Source organism: Triturus cristatus, chromosome 7, assembly GCF_964204655.1.
Source record: "Triturus cristatus chromosome 7, aTriCri1.1, whole genome shotgun sequence".
Taxonomy (NCBI): Eukaryota; Metazoa; Chordata; class Amphibia; order Caudata; family Salamandridae; genus Triturus; species Triturus cristatus.
Genome location: NC_140590.1, coordinates 1,120,879,659 through 1,120,903,945, shown reverse-complemented (window position 1 = coordinate 1,120,903,945; position 24,287 = coordinate 1,120,879,659). Strand labels below are relative to the sequence as shown.

General features: G+C 46.0%; 1 protein-coding gene across 2 annotated transcripts in view; it reads left to right on the top strand.

Annotated features, from left to right (window-relative positions):
• Positions 1–24,287, top strand: part of LOC146811199 (uncharacterized) — a 175,940-nt gene that overhangs the window by 139,756 nt on the left and 11,897 nt on the right. The window lies entirely within an intron of this gene.

Genomic DNA, 24,287 nt, shown 5'->3' with positions numbered 1-24,287 from the left:
ATATGCAGTTTCATATTTCTGTGTGGTGAGGTGAAAGGTTTCCCTCTTTAATTGTTTCTTGTTTCTTTCCTGAAGGGAGGCATTCTTAATGCAGCAGGAGGCCTTGTGGTAAGATCAGTCTCTAATTTAAAAAATAATTTGTCACAAACTCTCTCATTTATATGCGTTGCAACACCTCCGAGTACTAGCCCTCCTTGAACCCCTCTACACACATGCATCCACACACACACACGCACACTATGTACAGTTGAATAATTGTTTTAAAACAATTTTACATGGTAAGAAATATACCTCTGCAATTATTATTAAGAAAGTGAGGAATATCGACCACCTGCTCCGAAGTCTCTCCAATATTGTCCATTCTGTACAATGAGTTTTAAACTCAACTCTAGTGGTTAAGGCCTCAATTAGAGTTCGGCGGCCAGGCTACTGCTTCACAAATGTGACTAATGTCTTGTCCACCCTATTACAAGTACTTTATATCCAAAGGCACGTGTAATAAGAGGAAAGGATATCTGTCACATATCTGTCACATTTGATTGATTTATTTATGCGTTTTTATATAGCTCAAACTTTACCCGAAGGTGTCAGAGTGCTTTACAATAGAATCAGTTACATTATATAAGGACTTCAGAGTACTCGAATAACATAAAATATACGAAACAAAAAAATCCAAACTCACGTAATAATGATAGTAAGTACAAATGTCTACTACAGTTACATATATGCAAGATTCAAATTCACCCATGATTACATTTTAAGAAGAGTTGAAGCCATTAGGGTTGGACAAATATATATCACATTTTTACAGAGCATGATCTGCCCATTGCTGGAGTTCTTGAAGGGCACATTCAGGCAGGCCTTTAGGGGCTGTTGCACTCATGGGCTGCATTCCTGGAGGAATCCTAGAGCTGGTGAAGTTCAGATGTCTTTCACAACCGTAGTCCCGTTTGCCAAAACCTCTCCAAGGCAGCAGCAGAGATGCCCGGGGGCCTGTAGGGTGTCGATGGGGGTACAGAAGTTTGCTTCAGTTTTGCTGAACCCAGCACATAGACTGGGGTTTGAGATGTGGGAGGGGTAGCGTCAGAGTGGTTTGGGTCGCAGGGATGTCCAAGTTAGAGGGGGCCACCGGCACACCGGCTCACCTTTGGCACTGTGTTGGGGCCTCCATGTCAGCCAAAATAGAGTCCTTGGTACCAGTTGGCTGGGCACAGCAGTGCATTGGCATTGGACCCGGAGTCACAAGGCCAAAGATCAGCAGCAGCCTCCCTAAACACCCGATGGTGCTCAGCAGCCTTCTATGTACTGGTTACTGGGCATGGGGGAGCACATCAGCGGACCCGGGAGCACACGTCAGACAAGCCCAGGCCGGGCCACAAAGCACACCACCCTCCCGCTGGAGTGGGCTTCACCGCCAAGATGGTGGTCTCCTGCATTACCCCTCTCCTTTGTTGTTGTATTGTTCTTGCTGTAATGCCCCATTCCATGATCCTGGGCTCCACTGTCTGCCATGGGAGATCGAGCGATAGTCTCACTCAACTCCGGAACATGCGTGGCTAGATGGAGGGGCTGCATTGTGATCCATGCCAGAACGATGATCCAGAGACCAGGAGATCCTGAAGGGACTGCCTTTTCAGTCGGCTATCGTACAGCATGTTCAATGGCATTTGTAATATGGTAGGCAAGATATCGGTCACATTTGTGACAGACTATACCATTTGCCAAATTCTAAATTAGGCCCAAAGTCCTCTGTTATGCGCACATCAATACTGAGAACAAAAGTCTAGAAGTCACATCATTCATTTTGGTGCTTGCATAAGGATTTCATTATTATTTAAAGTCAATTATGTAAAGTGCATTAAACTGCATGCTTTTGCAAAACATTGTATTAGTCTCAACCTTTTGCATTACATATTATTCAGTATGGGCATTCTGCTTGTGAGGGAATAATTAAACAGACAATAATGTGGTCATTTTGGTCCAGTCCTAGCACTTTTATTAAGACTTAAATTTAGAAAACACAACCCTTAACTTTTCTTATTACATTACACATTCATGTAAAAGTGTGTGATGGTCAGAATCGCCGAATTCATCAAGCTCTAGAATATACATTTGTATGTTTATGCTTACGAGTTGCCTTCATATCCTGACATTTAAACATGCCCCTTTCAGAAATGTATTTGCAGTCCTATGTTGAGCATGGGTGTGTAATACATTCCTCTTCATTGAAAACTCACCTTTGTTCTTTGCAAAATGTGAATTTACGTTCAGAAAAGAAGTTGTTTACAGATAATATAATGTCAGTGTAGCAAATCTGCTCCCATGTAGTCGGACCATAGAATGTTAGCCCTGCTTCATGAGCCTGCGACTGAAAAGTCTCACGATGAATCACCTGCATAAACTTTCACATATAAAGAATAGTTGCAACTTTTCATGAGGAACAGTGGTTTTCAATCAGAAATCTCCTAATGGGAACGTGCCTGCCAAACGTTTGTGAGTACTCACAACGCTTCAAGGACATTCATTTGGTAGAAACCCCTTGGCCTTGATTAACCATAACATTTCTTAATGAGCAGAGTTATTCCTACAGGACATTCTGCCTCACTGGAGGAATTTAAGTATGTGCAACCCCATGCGTGAGCACAAGTGAATATTTTTACTCATAAATGACGGTTTGTCCGCATTCAAGTGTCACATTCACAGAAATACCTGATCCTCCAATACAGGCCTCCATAACTGGGCCAAGATCATAGAGAGAGGTAAATACCACTGCTGAATATATAGAAACCCCACTCTTGTCATTTACATGGTATCTATCTCCTGATAGGTTTCGCAATTTGTCACTCTCACTTTGTCAATGCTGATATGTTACTTGCAAAGGGTGGCGTTTGAACTTTAGCAGGTGGATGCAACTTTGATTTAAAATATGTTCATAGATCAGTGGAATATGCATTCTGCTCTGATGGAAATTAAATGGTGCAAAAATCTGCAAACAAAGACTGCTTTCATTATGTCATTCGATTTCTTCCTGCACATTCACAGTAACCAAATTTACTACAAATGGCAAATTTTCCTAACAACATGTAATCATGCAATGTGGCATAATAGTTCACATTTGATTATAAAAAATGACATGAAATGTTGCTAATTATGCCAGTGCAAAAAACAATTCCATCTGAGCCTTGAGAGGTGGTCATCCTTCATGTTTTGGAGTGAGCAACATTCTTCTCTGCTAAAATTGTTTTCCGGTCATTTTTCTGTGGTAATTAATAGAGCAGTGTTAATCACAGTGAAACAAATGCTCATTGCTACATATGATTCTCACAGGACAGACCACCCTACAGCACTTAATGAAATTTTGCAACACAGGTTTTGTTCTCCCTTCTAATTCAGACTTTTTTACCTCCTCCAGGGTGGTGCGGAACATTTGGTCACCGGAATCGTGGTACAAATTTAAATCATATTCTATAGGTGCATTAGGGATTATTTTGAAGAAATTATATTTCCATGCTTGAGTTGTATTTGACCATATCTGTTGCATGTTTTGAAGTGTGTCACAATCTACCCTGCCACTACTGTTCTTCATCATAAATACAATAACTGCAATGTTGACTCTACTGCAACACAACATGCATGTGTGGGCCCATAAGATACCAAATTCCAGTGGTGCAGAAAGGGTGCCATGGGCCCACATGCAAGGGTTGAAAACAAACCCCAAAATCTCAATTGTTTAGTAAAAACAGCCATGTCTGAGATGCATTGGGCCCCTTAAGCCACTGCAACTGCTGTCCCATTGATGTCTATTCCTCTGCCAAAGTCCCTCCCACACCGATTCCCGATAGCAGACATTACAGTGTATCAGCCAGCTGCTCAGTTATTCTTTATTTTGTCTTGCAGGGCGGTGCTGCTAATTTGTTAGGTGGAGTTGCGGTAAGCATTACCTTGAATGAGCACAGGCGAGGGAGCCTGCAAGAAACAGATAGCCCCATTTGATTGATTCTGACTGATAATGCAATCATGTTTTACAATATTCCACCCCCTCCTCCCAGTATTGCTGTTTTCTCTTTTCCCTGCAGAATAGGCCGTTACACCTCACCAATATAAACATCATATTTAGATTTATGTCACAATCTATGCTGCTGCTACTGTTCACAATTTTCAGTATCCTTTGGACCTGCTGCCAGGGGCGGAGCTTTGGGGGGAGGAGGGGGGTGTATTTGTAGTATATAATTGGGTATAGAGGCTTTCAGTCTGGTATGGTGAAGTCACTGTCAAATTTAAGCCTGGATCTTTACATGCCCACACTGACAAACGCACACTGACATTCTCCCTCTCTCTGTCTCTAGTCTCTGCCCTAAAACTTGGTTAGTTTGAAAACTATTGTGTTTTAAGTACGTCTAACAATCCTCTCTTTCCATTGGCTCTTAAGCCCCCCTGTTCTGCTTCTCATAATGTATTTTAACAAGATATGCCAGCATGATTGTTGGGAAATCTGAAGGTACCCCCCTCAACCTTACTGTCTGCTGCACCTTTGATAGGTATGTCACTGCTAAAGTCCCGCCAACATATATTGCCTGCAGAAGACTTAACAATGTGTCTCATTCCCTGCTAACCTGATGTGTATTTGTTCCCCAGGGCGGTATTGGAAATGCACTAACCGGACTTGTGGTAAGCTTTAGCTCTGATTCTATATCGTTGAAGTGTGAAGGGGAACTCCTGCTGAAAACTGTTGGTCTCACATATGGATTGCTTTTGATCTATAAATGAATCATATTTTATAGTATTACACCTTCCTCTCTACTAATGCTGTCCTCTATTTGTCCTCTAGAAAGGTGTTACGAACATAGGAGCCGGAGCTACAGTAAGGAAAATATATATACATCTATATCATATAAATTATACATTTATATTACTCATGTCTTTTCATTGTACAAAAATTATGAGTAGGGGCTGTTGATAGCATATTTCCATTGAGATAGGGCTTCACGACTCTTGGTTGTTACATGACATTTTATCCACTAGTTTTAGAAGATGTCACCATCCCTTTTACAAAAAATCAGCTTTGTTTGATGACAAGGATAGTGGTTTAAATACAACAGTGTTTGTTTACAAAATTAAAAAGATAAAACTACATTAGTGGTGATTCCTGTGATTTTAGTTAAAGTCAAAGTTTCCGTGTTTCAAGCTCAGGAGTATTGAGACCACTTAATGGCAGATCAATAAGCTACTGCTCAAGTTCATAACTAAAGGTGTGACTATACCGTACATATATATGCACACTGTGTCATCCCATTCCTGTATCTATGTCAATTCTCTGAGTGAGCCAATCAGTTGAAAAGAGTAATACGATATTAAAGGCAGAAGAGCATGGGATAAGAGGTAATTATTTCATACTGGTAGGTGGAGATCACACCTGCTAGTAAGTGATGCAAACAAATGTCTAAAACCAGTTTCCCGGAAAGGGAAATTGCATTGGTGTACCAGTCTTCAGGAAAAAGTGTCCATATGGAGTTTGTGTGATGGAACATCGCATGCCTATACAACTCATGCCTTACCACGCGGTCTTAACCATGACCGTGTCTTTACGACACATGCCTTTACCACGCATGCCTTAACCACGCAATTTTATGGTAAATACATGACTGGTAAAGGGACATGTGTGGTAAAGATCACACTCCTGTCCCTCTCCCCTAATCCCTAAAAATTGCCCCCTACCATCTAATCTATCCATCCCAGGCATATAAACTACCCTGACGTCTATCCTGATCCTTAAAATTCAACCCCCATTCCTCAAAATACTACTCCTACCCCAGCCCCCTTCTTGAGCCCTAAAAACATCCCCACCCTGTTAAACCTTCCCCACCTCCCCCTGCCCCCTGCCCCTTGCCCAACTGCCCCCTCGAACTGTAAACTGCCCCTTTCCTGTCCCCTGGCCTCAGCCCTAAAACCCAGCCACCTAAAAAGTACTCCAAAACCAGCCACCCTCCCTGAGCCCTAAAACCAGTCCTACCACCTAAAACCTACCCCCGCCTGCCCCCTGCACCAGCCCAACGGCCCCCCAGCCTATAAACATTCCCTTTTATGTCCCCTACCCTGAGCCCTAAAACTCATGACCCCCCAGCCCTGAAAACTACCAGACCCCCAAGCCCCCAAAACTATCCTAGCCCCCATAACTACCCCCATCCCCTACAAACTACCACCACCCCAAAACCCCACTTACCTCACCGCCTTGCAATCCTTCCTCTTCCTGCTTCCTGCTCTTCGGCCAGCTAGCCAGCAACTTGACCACGCATATGCGTGGTTAAGGCATATGCGCTGTCAAGGCATATGTGTGGTTAAGGCAAGCATGGTAGGGCTTGCAATGTCAGAACACACGTGGCTGAGGCTGCTGTGTTCCAACTGTTTTTCTCATAAGGACACCCTAGGAAATGTAGCATCACTGTAGGAACATATTTTAAAACAACAATGGATACCACTCACACATCAACTGACAGAGCCATGCAGCCAGGTACAAACCCACTCACATGCCTATACAGCCACTCAGACATCCACTCACACAGTGATACAGTCACACAGACACTCAGATGACACTTTAGAAATAGTATTACTCATCAGTAGTAGAGAGAGTATAGTAATTTAACGTATAGGGTAGATTAGTATTTATCTTTAAGTTTCAGAAATGTTAACAAAACACTTACACTCACTAGATGATGCCAGCAGTGATGTCATTTGAGATGTCATCAGTGATGTCACTGATCATGTCATGAGTGATGTACTAGGCGAGATCATAAGAAGTGCAGTGCGGGGGCATACGTTATAGTTAGCTCAGGTAACTATAAATGCTGAATATCCATGGTGTTTTGCGTGTAACATCTGAGCCTAAGTATAAAGTCCCAGTAACTTTTTTCTTTTACTGAATTTCTAAGGTTTTTTAAATTCTATTTTCTAACTATAACAACACTGTAATCTTTGATTTTATAAGTGAATTTTGAAGCATTGTTAAATTTTATTTCCTATCCATAATGTCCCTGTAAACATTGTTTTTCAAATGAATTTCAAAGGTTTAAAAAAAAATGTATTTCCTAACAGTATCCTGTAACATTTGAGAGTATGTGTGTGTGAGTGGCTGTATAGGTCGGTGATTAGGTATGTGATGGCTGTATGGGTCTGTGGCACATGGTTGATGGGATTAAATGCAGGAGTTAGAAGAGATTAATTATGATTAGGTTGCAGAGGTATGACTTTCAGCAGAAGGAGGGAAGATTGTGATCGTGTAAATGAGTTGGGAGAAATTTGATGAAATAGAGAATAGTCAAACATGCATTTGTCATAGTAGGTTGTCCTGAGACAGAGGAGGCATGCAGAGCCTGGAAGGGATGAAGAGAGACATTTGAAAGAGGGAATAAAAAAGGAGAGGCGGCAAACAGAATTTTAATCAAAGGAAGTTTTTAAATGCCGGATTCAAGGACTGTAGTGAATATTTTTGAGACAGCATGCTGTTTGAGGATGCAAGGATGTATAAAGAAGCAACATTATGTACTTGTGAAGATTGTGCTATATCAGAAATTTTTAATAGGTACTAGAAGCAGATACAACCATCTCTTTGTTGCTACACTACTGCTAGACAAATGATCCAGCCAGGTCAGTTTATGAGCTCAAGGGCTGAAATTGAAAAGTGAAAGATAATGGCTGGATGCATATTTCGAGAAAATACCTTGGAAATAATGTACACATTGAAAAAGACATCCTGCCTTTCATCCACAGGTTCGAATCAGAGTATTAATTATACAGCAGAGTTGGATACATTTAAATACCTCTGATTTGCATTGGCACGAGATGGAAGATGAGAATAGCTTCCCAAGGAGTGGAAGTGTATTACCTGCATTACAATGGCTGGAGGGCAGGGAATGCAAATACTGGTATGAGTGAGGGGGCGATGAAACGGCTCCCTTTACAAATTTAATGAACACTTTTGTTAGCAAATGGCTGCTGGTTAAACTTCTGAAGCACTGTCCTTTTTGAAGATGCTGTAGGTGAGTAGGGGTGGAGCTGCAGGTTGAATGGGGCCCTGAAGGTGAACTCGGACAAAACGGAGGTCCTCATCCTCGGCCCCACCCCCTCAGCCTGGGACGACTCCTGGTGGCTGACCGCACTGGGAGCAGCACCAAGACCCACCGACCAGGCACGCAACCTGGGGTTTATCCTCGACTCAACACTCTCCATGGCCAAGCAAGTCAACGCCGTCTCATCCTCCTGCTTCAACACCCTCTGCATGCTCTGCAAGATCTACATGTGGATCCCCACCGAAACAAGAAGAACGGTCACCCAGGCCCTCGTCAGCAGAAGGCTGGACTACAGAAACGCCCTCTATGCAGGAGCCTCGGATAAACTCCTGAAATGACTACAACGCATACAGAACGCCTCTGCACACCTGATCCTCGACATCCCTCGCCACTTCCACATTGCACCCCAGCTGATAGACCTGCACTGGCTTCCTGTTAACAAGAGGATCACCTTCAAGCTCCTCACCCACGCACACAAGGCACTCCACAACACCTGACCAGCACACCTCAAGAGACGACTCACCTTCTACACCCCTAACCGCCAGCCCCGCTCCGCCGACCTCGCCCTCACCACCGTCCCCCGCATCCAAAGAGCGACCACCAGCGGCAGATCATTCTCCCACCTCGCTGCCAAAACCTGGAACACCCTCCCCATCCTCCTACGGCAGACCCAGGACCTACTAACCTTCAGGAGGCTACTCAAGACCTGGCTATTCGAGCAGTAGCATCACCCCTCCCCCCAGCATCTCAAGGGTGAGTAGTGCAATTTACATATTTCTTGATTGATTGATTAGGTGAAACCAAGCATTTGTCTACCTTTAGTTTGTTTTACATTTGTTTATTCACATTTTTGCACACACAATGATAACATACATATTGATCAATGTCAGTAGGTGACCTGCATGTGATACAACTTTACAACAACAGAACAACTAACTTACAGGACAGAAAGTCGAAGAAGAGATCGAGCCAGCGAGTTTTATTGCACTTTACATTATACATGTCTATACGATTATGCTTTTACACATTTTGCTTTATTTAACTACCACAACAAAAGCAACATTTGTGTATTTTGCTATTTAGGACCTTTTGTGTAGAGTAATGTTAATTTAGGTACTTGACTCCACCATATCAGGACCAGTACTATCAGTATCTTCAGTTTGTTATGTGCATATCCATTCCAGGATTGGACCCAATATATCTTTTGGCCTTGAGGCAGGGGGCATAAGTTCCCAATATAGGGCATGTTGGGTCTGGCAGTAGGCAATGTCCTGCAACCAGGCTTTAATCGATGGTGCCTTGGTCTTCCCCCAGTGCATAGCCACTCGTCTCCTTGCCAGGAGTAGGAGCATTACATGTAGTTTCTGTGTGCTCACCGGAGTATATTTCACGTATCCCAGTAAGCCTGTGAAAGGTGTAGGGTCTATTAGAGTTCCTACTGATTCCCCAATCATGCCGTAGATATCAACCCAGTATTTTGCTACAGGTGGGCAACTCCAGGCCAGATGCAGAAAAGACACCGGCTCAGCCCTGCATCTCCAACAGCTAGCATCAGGCCTAAGTCCCATGCAGTTTAGCTCCATCGGTGTCCTACAGAATCTATGTAGGAACTTAAAATTTATTAGCTTTAGCCTGTAATTGAGAGAGAGCACATGTAGTTGGGAGCAGCAGAACTTCCACTGCTCTTCTGAGTTTGGAGGATTTATTTCAATGTTCCATTCCATCAGTGCTTTTGGAAACAGTACCAGAGCAGTGTTGTGCATGTTGCTATAAAATCTTGTGATAAATTTGAGTGGAGTTGGGCCAGTCAGCAAATGTTCAAGTGCATGTAGCTTAGGTGGGGGCCTTAGGAAGGTGGTGTTTGCTTGTTGGCAGGCCTTGTATATTAGATGATATAGAAATAACTATTCTTGTTTTGCCAGTAAGGGGCGAAATGTATTCTCAGGATATAGATCTGCAAATGTGTGTTTATCCCTAGCCCACACCCCAGCACCACACTTACTGGTCCTCCACTGGGGGGATACATCGGTTATGCACCACCGGTATAAAGGGTGCATATAGGACCTCTAATTTGGCTCTGTTTCCCAGACCTTCCCAGACCCATCTTAGTGACTCAACTGTGTCAATCTAATTATGTGGTCTTCTATATGGCTGGCATATAGCAACTGATAGTGGCGTGGGTGCAGCTTTATCTTGCTCAACTGCAAAATTAGGCTGAAACGGTACAGGGTGGACCCAATAATGGAGGAACTGAGCTTGGGCGCACTATGTATATGACGGAATGGTTGATGCCTTCAGACCTCCCTGTGTCAGGGGAAGCATCAGTAGTTCACATGAGACCCAAGCTTGTTTTCCAACTCAGATCAATGACGTTAATAGGGACTAAAGTGTCTTGAAGAAAGCCTGTGTTAGTGTAAGTGGAATATTTATAAATAGATATAAAAATGTAGGCAAAATAACAATTTTAGCTATTGCTATACGGCCGGCCAAAGATAAAGGTAGTCTATTCCAAGTAACTCTCTTGCCCTCTAGCCATGTCACTGCCCTGCCATAGTTCATGACACACTGTTCTTGAATATCGCTGCTCAGCCATATTCCCAAATATCAAACAGGTCCTTCAGCCCATTTCAGAGGGTACTCCATTTGACAGGGCTTGGTGTTTCTCGTGAGTGTGAATAGAACCGACTTTGTCCAATTTATTTGTATACCTGCTAGTCCCCCAAATTTTAGGATTTTCCACAGCACTGGGTTTAAATTGTCTGCAGGTCAATAATAAACATTGTGATATCATCTGAGTATAGTGATACGATGATTCCCCTGGTGGAGAAACCCAGTCCCCTGTCCTCGTGGTGCTGCGTCAATCTAGCAGCTAATTGCTCCATAGCGGTTGCAAACAACAGGGGGGACAAGGGGCAGCCCTGTTGTGTACCTCGGGTGATTGGTATCTTCGAAGAGACCAATCCATTTAATCTAAGTCTAGCAGAGGGACTTGTATACAGTAATTTGATCTGGTTAATGTATGTTGGGCTAAATCCTAATCTTGCTAATATAGTAAAAATATATTGCCACTCTAGCGAGTCAAAGGCCTTGGTGGCATCTAAAAGCACCACCAAGGCTTGTGTTTGGGGATTTAAATAATGCAGTACTGAGAAAAAGGTGCGTAGATTGTGTTCTGTAGCTCTACCTGGGATGAAGCCCGATTGATCGGGACTGAAGATCCAGGGAGGTAGGGGCTGCATTCTGTTTGCCAATAATTTAGCATACATTTTGGTATTGGTATTAATTAAAGATAGAGGGTGATATGAGGCTCTTTCATTGGGCTGTTTCCTTGGCTTGAGTAGTAATAATATGATTGCTTCTCTAATTGTGGGGGGTAGAATCCCAGTTTCCTGCACTTGTCCTTACAGCGTCAGGAGCTGGGGGGCTAACAGGTCTACGTAGCTTTTATAGAATGCAGCTGTGAGGCTGTCCGACCCCGGGGCTTTATCCGAGGGCAGGCTGTTTATTACTTGTTTTACATCTTGTACAGTGTAAGGCTCATCCAGGTAGGCCCAGTGCCGCTTGCTCAACCACAGAAGCTCAATCGAATCTAAATAGGTCAGCACCTCCACCGGTATTGTACGTGAGGAGGAGGAATATAATGTGGTGTCGAATTTTGTAACTTGGTCTCAAATTTTTGCGGGCCTCTGACCTCATTGTGGTTATCATCCAGTATCTCGGATATGAACATAGCATTACCAGGTGGGCACAGCATATGAGCTAGAGTTTTACTGGGTCTGTCTCCCTCGCCATATCATCTAGCCTGTGCATATTTCCCCCAAAATTTCACCTCTCTGGGTGCCTCCGCTTCGTATTCAGAAATTAGCTCCCTAATGTCTCTCAGGAGTTTTAGTTCTCCCGTTCTGTAATACTGTAGTTCCAGCATTCTTATGTTAGATTCTAGTTTTTGGATGGTCAGCCTAATTGATTTCAATATCCCAGCCTGTCTGGAAATACACTGCCCTCTTATAACCGCTTGAAGGCCTCCCATAAAGGAGCTTGGAATTGCACCGTTCCTGCGTTTGTGTCGAAATAATCTTCTATATCCCCTATGATTTGTTCCCTGAATATGGTATCAGTTAGCGCATGAGAAGGGAATCTCCAATTATTAACCTTAGGGAGACCCTCGCGCATGGTCAGTCTCAAAAAGACAGGAGCGTGATCCGACAAGGTTCGGGATAGGTGTCTGACCTCTGTCGTCCAAGCTGCTATGTCTGGTGACACCAACCAGTAGTCTAAGCATGACCAGGCATTATGATGTGCTGATATACATGTGCTCTGAGATGTATCCGGATGCCTGTGTCTCTAAATATCTAATAAATGTCCCTCTGTTATTATGGCGTTAAGTGTCTCGTTAGATCTTGGGTGTAGTCTGCGAGCCCCTCCCCTCCTGTCCATATGGTTATCTATTAGAGCGTTGAAGTCTCTGCCCCATATGACTGTGTCATGTCCTACCAGGGTGATTTTAGCCCACACAGTTTGAAAGAAATCTGGCGAGGCAACATTTGGGCCATATATAGCAGTGAGTGTAACTTTTGTCACACGTAGCCTCCCACCCAGGACCACATATCTGCCCTCTGGTGTGTCCAATATTTGCCAAGTCGGATCAATATGGACATCCCTCTAGCAAAGTTAGAATAGATAGAAGAGTTGATTGAGCTCCAGCACTTGTTATTTAGCTTAGTTTGCGTAATGCTGCTTAAGTGCGTTTCTTGTATAAAGCATATCTATGTTGTGTCTTGTCAAGTAAGCGGGTACCAGTCTGATTTTACGGTGGTTATTTACTCCTCTGATGTTTCAAGTAAGTAGATTAAGGGTCGTCATGGATGAGCGGCTTTAGCATTAGGTGAAGAATCTAGTGTGCCTATTGTCTCTGGGTAGTTACAATAACGATTCTTGTTGATGTGACCTAGTGGTATATGAAACGGTGAACCCAGTGTAAAATTCAAGCTTGTATTTATCCTCTACTGGATTCCTACTCTAGATTTAATTATCATTTTCTTACTGTCCTGTATAACTTTATTAACATTACCATCCCTACGTCTGCAAACAACAACCCCCCAAACAGGTTGAGTATACGACCCCCCATCTTTTAAACTAAAGTAGGATCCCCAATCAAGGGCCCTGCGAACTTCAATGGGAGATCTCCCTTGAGGTATAGATGCACCAGCGTACAACCCCGCATTGCAGCGGGGTGGCCGCACAGGTGTTTGGGAGCCTACCTGCAATATAACAACGCAAAATGTAAATGGCAGTACCGGCTAGTGGCCGACTATACATTATTCTAACATTTTAGAGATATTTGCAACTGAGCAATAGCAGAATTAGATTTATAGCAAGTTAGTGACAATTTAGCAATACCTGGCGGTGCCAGGCTATACGATTCAGTCATTATCACTAATTCTGACATCAGGTGATGCAGCCATAGCTGCTCTGGTCACTTTCTTCTGGCCCCCAACATGTTTTGCGTACTTCATGGATGATTTTGCGTCTTTAAAATGGTGCACTGAACCCTTGTGCATTATTTTTAGTTTTGCCGGGTACAGAAGAGCATGGGTTATCTCTGCTTATTTCAGGAGACGCTTAAGTGCCACAAATTCCCTCCTGGCTGCCTGGACCGCCAGGCTGAAGTCCGGGAACATGGAGATGTTGTTACCCTTGTAATCAACGATGCCTCGTTCTCTGGCTAGGCGCAAGACTGTGTCTCGATCCCAGTAGTTTAGTAACTGTGCCAAAATTGGTCTTGGTGTGGCACCATCCGGTGGGCTACGTCCTAGTGTCCAGTGGGCTCTCTCTACTATAAACATTCCAGAGAGTTCTGTGCCAAATAGGTCTCATAGCAAATGTTTCCATCTTGGAGATCGCCGTAGTTTCCGGAATGCCTATTATACGTAGATTGTTTCGGTGAGATCTCGCTTCAAGATCATCATTCTTGACTCTGATTACATTAAGTAGTTTGTCCATGGAAAGCAGCTGTTCCTTGGCTTCAAGTTGGAATTTGTGCACTTCCATTGCGTGAGTGTCTGATAGGTCTAATTGGGTCTAATGGGAGTCTACTTGTTTCTTGACCTGATCCATTTCCGAGGTAAGAAGATCGAGTTTATTGTCCATTGTTTTTAGGCTAGACTTCATGTCTAAAAGTAGGGATCTAAGGTCCTTGTTTCCACCCACTGCCTCATTCTGAGCACCCTGGTCAGTTTCCGCATCTGTATCCGCATCCAACTGGCGAGTGAGTCTTTTATTTTCAAAGGCTAGCTTTGTTTGCTTGGTATCATGTTTTCTCATGGCGCCAGGATTTTGTAATTCAATTCCCCAATCAGAAAGTCAAAGGAGGAAGGGGAGCAGATCTCAGGCATGTCCACATTGGGCTTAGGACTTCGTGTCGCTCAATTCTGCCCCCTCTCCAGCCCAATATGACTTGACAATTCCTTTACGGGCCCCTGCAGGCAGATCTTGATTTAGGGCCTTCTGTAATACGTCACTACTTGTTTCTTTGTTGGCAGTGTTGATGTTTTAAATCCACACTTTGGGTCTATATGACACGTCCTGCTCCCAGCCCCAATATTCACTCCTGTATCTCCACACGCCCGGCGGGGGCAACAGAGTAGCAGTCTATGCACTTCCCCTAGGCGGCACACCCAACAGTCACAATGATCCCGCCCGAGGGGACAACAGCAGCGATTACCGACGGTGAGAGCAGCCTCCTGCCCGGGACGCAGGACGCATGCAGTGCAGCAGCAGTCAAATGCAGCGACTGCTGCGAGCGCGCATCGTCGGTGGAATTCAGTCCCAGGACCTCACTGGCACTCTCAGCAGCTCCTTACTGGACCTCTGATGCAATCTTCGGCTTATTCAGCGCACACAGGTAGGCACCCAGTCCGCATCAGCATTTGGCGAAATCAGGTCGCTACCGCCAGGGCTCTCCGCAGGAGTCACCTCACGTCCCCGGGCAGGCCACGTGCCTCCCCAGGGCTCTGCCAGGGTCGGTCAGTTGTTTAGCGGCCAAATTTCAGCAGCAGTCTCCACTCTCCCTTCAGAGGCTCACTCTGCAGACTCAACGTTCCTGCCCGGCGGGGGACCACAGCAGGGCTCGCCGACATTGGGAGCAGCCTTTGTCTGCCACCAAGAAATGTTCACTTATGTAATTGTGTTTATTGATGAAAAAGAGTAATAATATGTTTTAATATTCTATATTTTCATTTTAAAGTGTATTATGAAATGTTTTTTAATATGTCATTAAATGAATGTTTTTAAGTTTAGTAAGTGTTATTTGGGTTTTACATTGTTGCACTCTGTTTCTTGGAAATAAAATTGCACCAGAGGGGCGCATATATATCGATAGATTACATACTTCTTGACCATATTGCCTAGGGATATATACTCTACTTGCATAGTACCCTGCCCTAGGAATTGTACATTTATTGGACAGGGGGCCCTTGTTATTTTTTATGAACATGCAGAGCAACAGCAGTCAAATGCGGCGGCCGCGGTTAACGCGCACAGTCTGGTGGAAAACGGTCCCAGTACCTCTTTGGCACTCTCAGCCGTTCCTTACCGGACTTCCAATGCAGTCTGCAGCCTATTAAACGCACACAGGTAGGTGCCTAGTCCTCATCGGCATTTGGCGATATTAGGCCTCTATCTCTGGGTCTCTCCGCAGCAGTCACTGCTCGTTCTCAGGTAGGCCACACGCCATCCCTGGGCTCCGGCAGGGCCAGTTAGTTGTTAAGCGGCCTTATTTCAATAACAGTTGCAGCTGTCACGGGTGGGCACTCGCCTGCGCCCACCCAGTCATCTTTACAACAGGATATTCATGCCCCGCCTTGGCGTCATAGCGGCAACGCATCTGCCTATTTCTTCTGACTACGTAGGCCGGTCGGGGGTTGCGCTCTGATTACAGACAATTGTGCAGTTGCTCCTCAATTATACGTGCCGCAGCCGGTTCCGGCCTTTGTTGCTGATGTAAGCTTTACATCCAGGGCAGTTTTAGGCTCCCAGTTTATTAGGATTGTGAAGAATTATTTTGCGGCCAGCAGAGACTCTCAAAGAGCGTCCATCTTGCTGCTCGGCCGGCCACGCCCCCAAGCCTTTGTCTACCTTAATTACACTTCAGTGCAGAGCCGCCACACCTCTTTGTGCCTCTATTGTGAGCAATCCAGTCTGGAGACTGCCCTACTGTGAGGGGCATCACTACACAAATGCTGGTTCTGAAGCGCAGCCTGGAAGACATTTGAAATGTAAATGTAGTGAAATTTCCCTTTCCTTATCAGGAAAAGTAGCTGCCACAGTCCTCCTGTTTTTGCAGGTATGGGCAATTTTAATGGCAGGAAAATAATTGTGAATTTGCTCCGACGGCATGTAGGTGTGTGTTTGTACAGCATCCTGTGTGAAAGTACGTCTGTACTTCTATTGTTTCTTACAATTTAGCCGCTGGATGGAACCCTCCCACTGCAGTGCGTGTCCTACCTGTCGCTGACAATTCCATTTGCAGTCATGAAGGCAGCCATCCTGAATCTCATTAGGAGGGGCAGTCTGCGTATGCCCATCCTCGTCTCCCGCCTGACCTGTAGTGGAGTTACAGCCTTCAATTCCCCAGAGAGTCTCCTTTTAATCCTACCTCAAAAATCTGAAACTATGTGTATGTTCCGATCTTTCACTTGGGAAACAAGACATCAACACAAAGGCCCTTTTGCTAAAAATAGCTCAAAGCAGAACATTTACAGAATCAGATGAATACATTGTATTAGCACAAACACCCGTGCCATTTGCAGTGGCTACTTTTCTGAAGCCTTCTTAGATCAGGAGGCATGTCATTGGGTTGCGGATTGGGTGCCCAAACCCATGTCCAATCTACAGTTTCAGGACTAATCCCAAAAAGCCAAGTAAGCTTCGGAAGCCAATGAACTGACTAGATTTGAAATTGATGACAATAAAACCTTCTGTGTTCAGTGCCTCAAGGCCATAAAACATCTTGCAAGCGCTGCGGCTACCCACCATTTATTATCTCCAGTATCCTATAATCTCTGCTCTTCTGAAGTGATAGAACGTGACCTGTTTTGTCATACTAAAACGTTTTGCTAAGGCACCAAAGACCATTCAGTCTGTAATGTGCGCTGAATGTAAATGAGCTTCACTATCTCAAATGCACCATTATTATGAGCCCCATGAACCCTCTTAACTTGCACAGTTTGGTGGGGGAGGGGTGAAGTTAGACACTGGACACTGCAGACTGGAGCCTCAGCTGTCAGTGTCTTATGGGAGATGAGCAGGCTCTGCATTCTTAGACAGTCTGAATGAAGTTGGAAGTAAGAAATGTTTCCTGGGCATGAACAAAGTATGGATGTCTGTGGTGCCATCACCAATTTTTTACTAAGGACTCCAAGAAACAAATAACAAAAAAATGATGCCATTCACGGGAGAGAAAGGAGTATATTCATATGCACAGCAAACAGCCTACATGGAAGAATAAAAGGGGTGCATACACGTACAGTAGCCACCCACATGGGCCGCATCTAGCCAGTGTACTTGTTATAAAAAAAACAGCGGAGATGGTGGCCTCTGGGGCACAAAGGAGCCTTAGGAGGAGGCCCCCATTTGCCCCCTCCTTCTAATTTTGCATTGCCACTAACTACCAGGAACTGGCCTGCCCGGAGCGCTATCCTGTTAATTCATGAATCTATTACAAGTTTCACTGCAAAAATGTAAAGAAATGAAGTTATTTATTCCTGACGGGCCCCAGCATCAGACCTAGGGTATATGGGTATTCCTACCCAGCCCCTTCTCTTTTTGTAAGCTCTTTGCTTGAGACTTGGCTAATTACGAGTCCTAAGATGGCTGCCAGCACTTTCTGATGGAAGTGGTGGCACCCAATCAGATCTCTGCACGAGATAGGGGGATTCGCTGAGCGGTCGCTTCCCTAGAGATACAAATTTGGTTTCCTTTCAATTAATCTACTGAACGGATTTACACAAAAAAACAAAAAGGCCCCTTATTGACCAAGAGATACCTTTCTGCCAAAGTTGGTGTAATTCCGTTCAGTGGTTTGGGTTGTAGTCGTGGTCAAAATACCTATTGGAATTAACATGTGAAGTGCACTTTTGTGACCCCTACTTTCTCTCAGCCTCCGCTTGACAGATCACCCCCAAACTTACCATACCCAATGAGAATCACTGGTGGATTTTAAAAACAAATCGTGAATATTCATCAAATGGCACTAAATATATAGGCAAGTCAAAAAGCGCTTTTCTTATGGAAACTAAGGGTCTCATTTTGAGTTTGACTGTAAGGGAACTGCCATTGAACCCGGAAACCCCGCTACCTAGTTGGCGGTCTGCCCCCATATTAAGATGTTGGCGGTTTGTAGAACGAAGGACTGCCAGAGCACTGCTGCCACCACCAGCCATTCATCGTCTGCCTTGCCAGCGGTAGGGTGAAAGCAGCTGTTAGAGGGTGGTTTTGACAAGCTCACCACCATCGGAATTACGAGTTGGTTTTCTGTCGAGCCGACCATGGCAGGAAGACTGCCTGCTTTGAGTTGGCAGAATCGAAGGAATTGGGGTGCATACTCACCCATTTCATTTTCTTCTCTTTAGTCTCCCACACGGCTCCCTTCCTCCAGGGCTCCCTTTCACAGCAGCATCTTCACCCCAAAGAAAATGACCCTGTTGGTGCCGAAGTCCAGGTAAGTCAGTTTTTCAGTATGTATCCATTGACTGGACTGGGCACATATGATCCGGACCACAGCAATAGGAAAGTAGTGGTAGTAGGTATTTTTTCATATGTCATGCATTTGTGTACATTTAACACTTGTGCAACCAAAATATACCCAAATACATCAACACATATGAAAAAATATTCCCTGCCATCAAAAACACAGCTGCTGGCCCAGCAAGAACATCCTGATACGGCGGGCAGGAGACTGCAGCGGTGGCAGTATGGTGGTAAGACAGCCAAACTTATAATCAGGCTCTATGTCCTAACTATAACTACGTACGGATGACCCCCAGTCCCCCAGTAGGTAATACATATAAATACTATAGTACTATATATATATATATATATATATATATATATATATATATATATATATTATCTACTAGGCGGTCGCCAGTAGATAGTTATAGTTAGGACCGTGTTTCCAAAGGAAATCTGAAAATTCTATTTTGAATAACTTTGGCGCCGGTTGACGAATCCTCGCAAATTTGTCAAAATAGGTTGGGCGCTCCGCTCCGCTCCTACCCTGAAAGTGTCGGGGTGATTAGTCAAGCGGGGGCTGAGAAAAAAGGGGGGTCCCAAAACGCGTTTTCCCCATGCATTTTTCCGTAGGGACCTTTAGTCCAAGGTACAGCCCGAACGGCTGAACAGAATTACTTGAAATTTGGCAGAGAGGTAGTCCTCAGGTCAGGGATGTGCCTTTTGAATATCTGGAGTCAATCTGTTCAGTAGTTCCTGAGAAAATTTCAGTTAAAAGTACATATATATCTAAAGGCGCGCACCGTGCGCGCACGGTGCGCGCACAGTGACGGGCGCGAGCGCAATTCTGATTGGTTGTTAGATGTCAGTAAACATTCGAATTGGTCGAAATCAGGAAGTGTCGGCCGCCATTTTGTCTCTCGCAGTCTGAGGCAGTGAAAAACAAAGGTGGAGAACGTGAAAAGGGGGCAGGGTGGACAGTTCCTGACCCCCTAGCCTGTGTCAGGGGGTCACTGAAGGACCCCCAAGGGTGAAAAAAACATTTATTTTTTTGACAAAAAGCGCGGGGTACACGCACCGTGCGCGCACGGCACGCACAACGCATTGTGGGTGCTCGGTGCGCGAAGCGCACGCACAGTGCGCGAAGCGCACACGGTGAAAAACCTGAAAAAAAAATAATAATAATAAATACATAACTTAGCACTTAAAAAACCGTACAAATTCACTTAAAAAACCATAGGTTTCACACACGTTATAGTTAGGAATTAGCATTTAAAAAACCTTGCAAATTCACTTAAAAAACCATAGGTTTCACACATGTTATAGTTAGCTGGACATTTCCCTCGTAAAAAAACAATGAAATTCCCCCGTTATAGTTAGTGCAGGCAACTATAACTCACGCGACCGCAATCCTCTGCTGATGACGTCAGATATTACATCACTGATTACATATGTGTCTTTCTGAAAAATAAATATTTGTAATATATGTATAGCTAAAGATTAATGGAAGAAGACATGGGTAAATAGGTGTCTAAATACAGTGATGTAATATCTGACGTCATCAGCAGAGGATTGCGGTCGCGTGAGTTATAGTTGCCTGCACTAACTATAACGGGGGAATTTCATAGTTTTTTTATGAGGGAAATGTCCAGCTAACTATAACATGTGTGAAACCTATGGTATTTTAAGTGAATATATATATATATTTATATATAGTACCTACTGGCAGTCACCAGTAGGTAGTTTTAATTAGGACCTTGTTGCTATTCAAAAAGCGTTTTTTTTTCCCAAATAACTTTTGCGTCGTTTCACGAAGCTTTGCGAATTTTTCAAAACTAGTGTAGCGTTCCGGTCAGCTCCTGTCTTGAACGTTTTGGGGTGATTCTTCAAGTGGGGGCCGAGAAAAAAGGAGGTCCCAAAACACGTTTTCCCCATGTAAATTTCCATAGGATACTTTAGACAAAGCTAGAGCCCAAACTGCTAAACAGAATTACACCAAATTTGGCGAAAAGTTAGTCCTTCGTTCAGAAAGAGCCCTTTTTGTTAAATGGTGTAGATCCGTTGAGTAGTTGCTGAAAAATTAAAGAAAGAAAACATTTATATATCTGAGCACCGTGGAGGGTTCACGAACCCTCCCAGGCACAAGCTTCTCTCTGATTGGCTGCTAACACTCCAAACCAGGAAGTAGACCTGAGTTACAAGAACACAGTGAAAAAGAAGTTAAAAAAGAAGAAAAGGAAGCAGGGTAGAAACACCCTGACCCCCGAGGACTGCTCAGTGGGTCCCACAAGGACCCCTAGGGCCAAAAATATAGATTTTTTAAATAGTTTCGGCGGAATTGACGTTGGGGGTTGCGAATCCCACTAAACATTTTTTTTAAATGAAGTGCAGACTCCTGTGCTTCATTTTAATGAGGCCCCCAGGCGGGCCATGTCCCGGGGGCAATCCCAGAATGAAAAAGCAACCTCAGTATTTGGACCCTTGCAGAGCAAGCACAGTACTCAATAACTGCCAACTGATCAGTATAGCGAAGATGACCTGTCCGCAGTAGGATCCTGGGCTGCTTGTGGTAGACATTGAGGTGCCGATCACGATCCGGTAAAAAATGTCCCCGTACGACTCGTATCGGGTCTTTTTACCGTACGAATCGTACAAGTGCCGTACGAACTGGCAATCACGATTCGCATGGTAAAAAGTCCATACGAACCGCACTGGGAATATTTCCCCACACGTCCTCGGGTCGGAAAATGTGTCCGACACGTCCTTGTACGATTCACCGTACAAACGTGAAAGGTGAAGTCCGACCGGGGAATCACGATCCATCCCGGGCGTCCGAATGTACAACCGTATGGTGAAAAGACCGTCCGCACCGAACTCCCATAACAACCATGGAGACGTCCAAACAGGTGCCCGGTACGTGCTGTACCCCCCCAGCCCCCGTAGGTACGTGCCGACCCCCCCCCAGCCCCCGTAGGTACGCGCCGACCCCCCCTGTGTGCACACCCGTGTACGGTGCGTACCCCCCGTGTACGTTCGAGTCGTACCCCCCGTGTACGTTCGAGTCGTACCCCCACCCGTGTATGTACGGTGCGTACCCCCCGTGTACGTTCGAGTCGTACCCCCCCGTGTACGTTCGAGTCGAACCCCCCCGTGTATGTTCGAGTCGTACCCCCACCCGTGTATGTACGGTGCGTACCCCCCCGTGTACGTTCGAGTCGTACCCCCCCGTGTACGTTCGAGTCGAACCCCCCCGTGTATGTTCGAGTCGTACCCCCACCCGTGTATGTACGGTGCGTACCCCCCCGTGTACGTTCGAGTCGTACCCCCCCGTGTACGTTCGAGTCGAACCCCCCCGTGTAAGTTCGAGTCGTACCCCCACCCGTGTATGTACGGTGCGTACCCCCCGTGTACGTTCGAGTCGTACCCCCCCGTGTACGTTCGAGTCGAACCCCCCCGTGTACGTTCGAGTCATACCCCCACCCGTGTATGTACGGTGCGTACCCCCAGCGCGTAGCGCTGGGGGTACGCACCGTACATACATGGGTGGGGGTTCGACTCGAACGTACACGGGGGGGTACGACTCGAACGTACACAGGGGGGTACGCACCGTACATACACGGGTGGGGGTACGACTCGAACGTACACGGGGGGGTACGACTCGAACGTACACGGGGGGTACGCACCGTACACGGGTGTGCACACAGGGGGGGTCGGCGCGTACCTACGGGGGCTGGGGGGGGTCGGCGCGTACCTACGGGGGCTGGGGGGGGGTCGGCGCGTACCTACGGGGGCTGGGGGGGGGTCGGCGCATACCTACGGGGGCTGGGGGGGGTACGGTGCGTACCGGGCCACCTACTCTGGTCGATTCGCGCCGTACTTCGCTTTTGCGGCACTTTTTGGGTGCCGTGAAAATATTGCCGTCCGGACTGCTGTCGGTTCGAATCGTAATTCCTGGTTCATGAAACGCTGCCTGAAAGCGTCCCGACGTCACGTCGCAGCATTCCCGGATCACATTCGTATGTATATTTTCGTCAGTCGGTGTTTTTTACGATTCGTACGGAAATGGTGTTTCCGTGCGAATCGTAATTCCATGTTTGTAAAGTTTTACGACCGGGTACGAGTCGGACGGGGAATTCGCTCCGACCGACGGTTCGTACGCGGTTTTTACCGGATCGTAATCGGCACCTGAATGTGTTGAGCGGTTAGTGCATCACTAATGCTTTTGAAAGGTAGCTCACTCAAAACTGTGTTTCAACCCTGATGCTTGGATGTAATAACAGTGAAAAAAGCACTTGAGTGCTGAGGAGGGACACCTGACAAGTCCCGGGGATTAGCTGGTGTGTAGAGGGAGCATCAGAGAAGAACCTGTCTGTGTTGCCCTGCGGGTGGGAGCCCGCACAAAGCAGTGCTCGGCAGGGGCTCCTCCAAACACCAGTGAACCACTCCAGCCCCCGCCTCATGCTAGCCATTGCCTCTCAGCGCTGAGGTATCACGCCCTTCCACCAGCCAGGGAGGAGGTAGCGCACCAGCGCCAGAAACAAAGGCTGCGGTCCGAGATGGCTTCCCTAAGCCTCAGCTTCTTCTGCAAAAAGAGCATCAGCAGGAATGTGACAGTGGAGTGGAAGAACCTGATCACAGTGTGCAGGTAAATCCTGGGGCAGGGTTGGCTGCGGGGCAGCGGGCAGTGTGGGGCACACAGCTGTGGGTGGGCAGCAGAGGCTACCGTGACTGCTCGCAGCAGTGCTCCCTTCTTCTTCTCAGAAGTGCCCCTCTGTCTGGAGATGACTTCATGTTTGCGCCCTTCTATCTGTACAGATTGATGTGAACAGGCTTTACCATAACCCAGAGTCTGAGGGGTAATGTCACCCGAGCTTGCAAGCTTCTGGTGCTTGCCATGGCAGAATGTGCAGGGGCATGAGGGACGTGTAGAGGTATTATGAGTAAGAGTGTGAGTTGAAGGTGCGTACAGAGTGAGGAGTATGAGGGACGTGTAGCGGCAGTGTGAGTGCTAGGGGCCGGTGCATGGAGTGTGAGCAGGTGTAGAGGCAGTGTGCGAGGGGCAGGTGCATGCAGTGTGAGGGAAACGTAGAGGCAGTTTGTGGCAGGTGTGCGAGGGGCAGGTGCATGCAGTGTGAGGGAAACATAAAGGCTGTTTGTGGCAGGTGTGTGAGGGCAGTTGCATGCAGTGTGAGGGAGATGTAAAGGCAGTCTGAGCTGGTGTGCGAGGGCAGGTACATGCAGTGTGAGGGAGATGTGGAGGCAGTGTGAGCAGGTGTGCGAGGGGCAGGTGCATGTAGTGTGAGGGAGGTGTAGAGGCAGTGTGAGCAGGTGTGCAAGGGGCAGGTGCATGCAGTGTGAGGGAGGTGTAGAGGCAGTGTGAACAGGTGTGTGAGGGGCAGGTGCATGCAGTGTGAGGGAGGTGTAGAGGCAGTGTGAACAGGTGTGTGAGGGGCAGGTGCATGCAGTATGAGGGAGGTATAGAGGCAGTGTGTT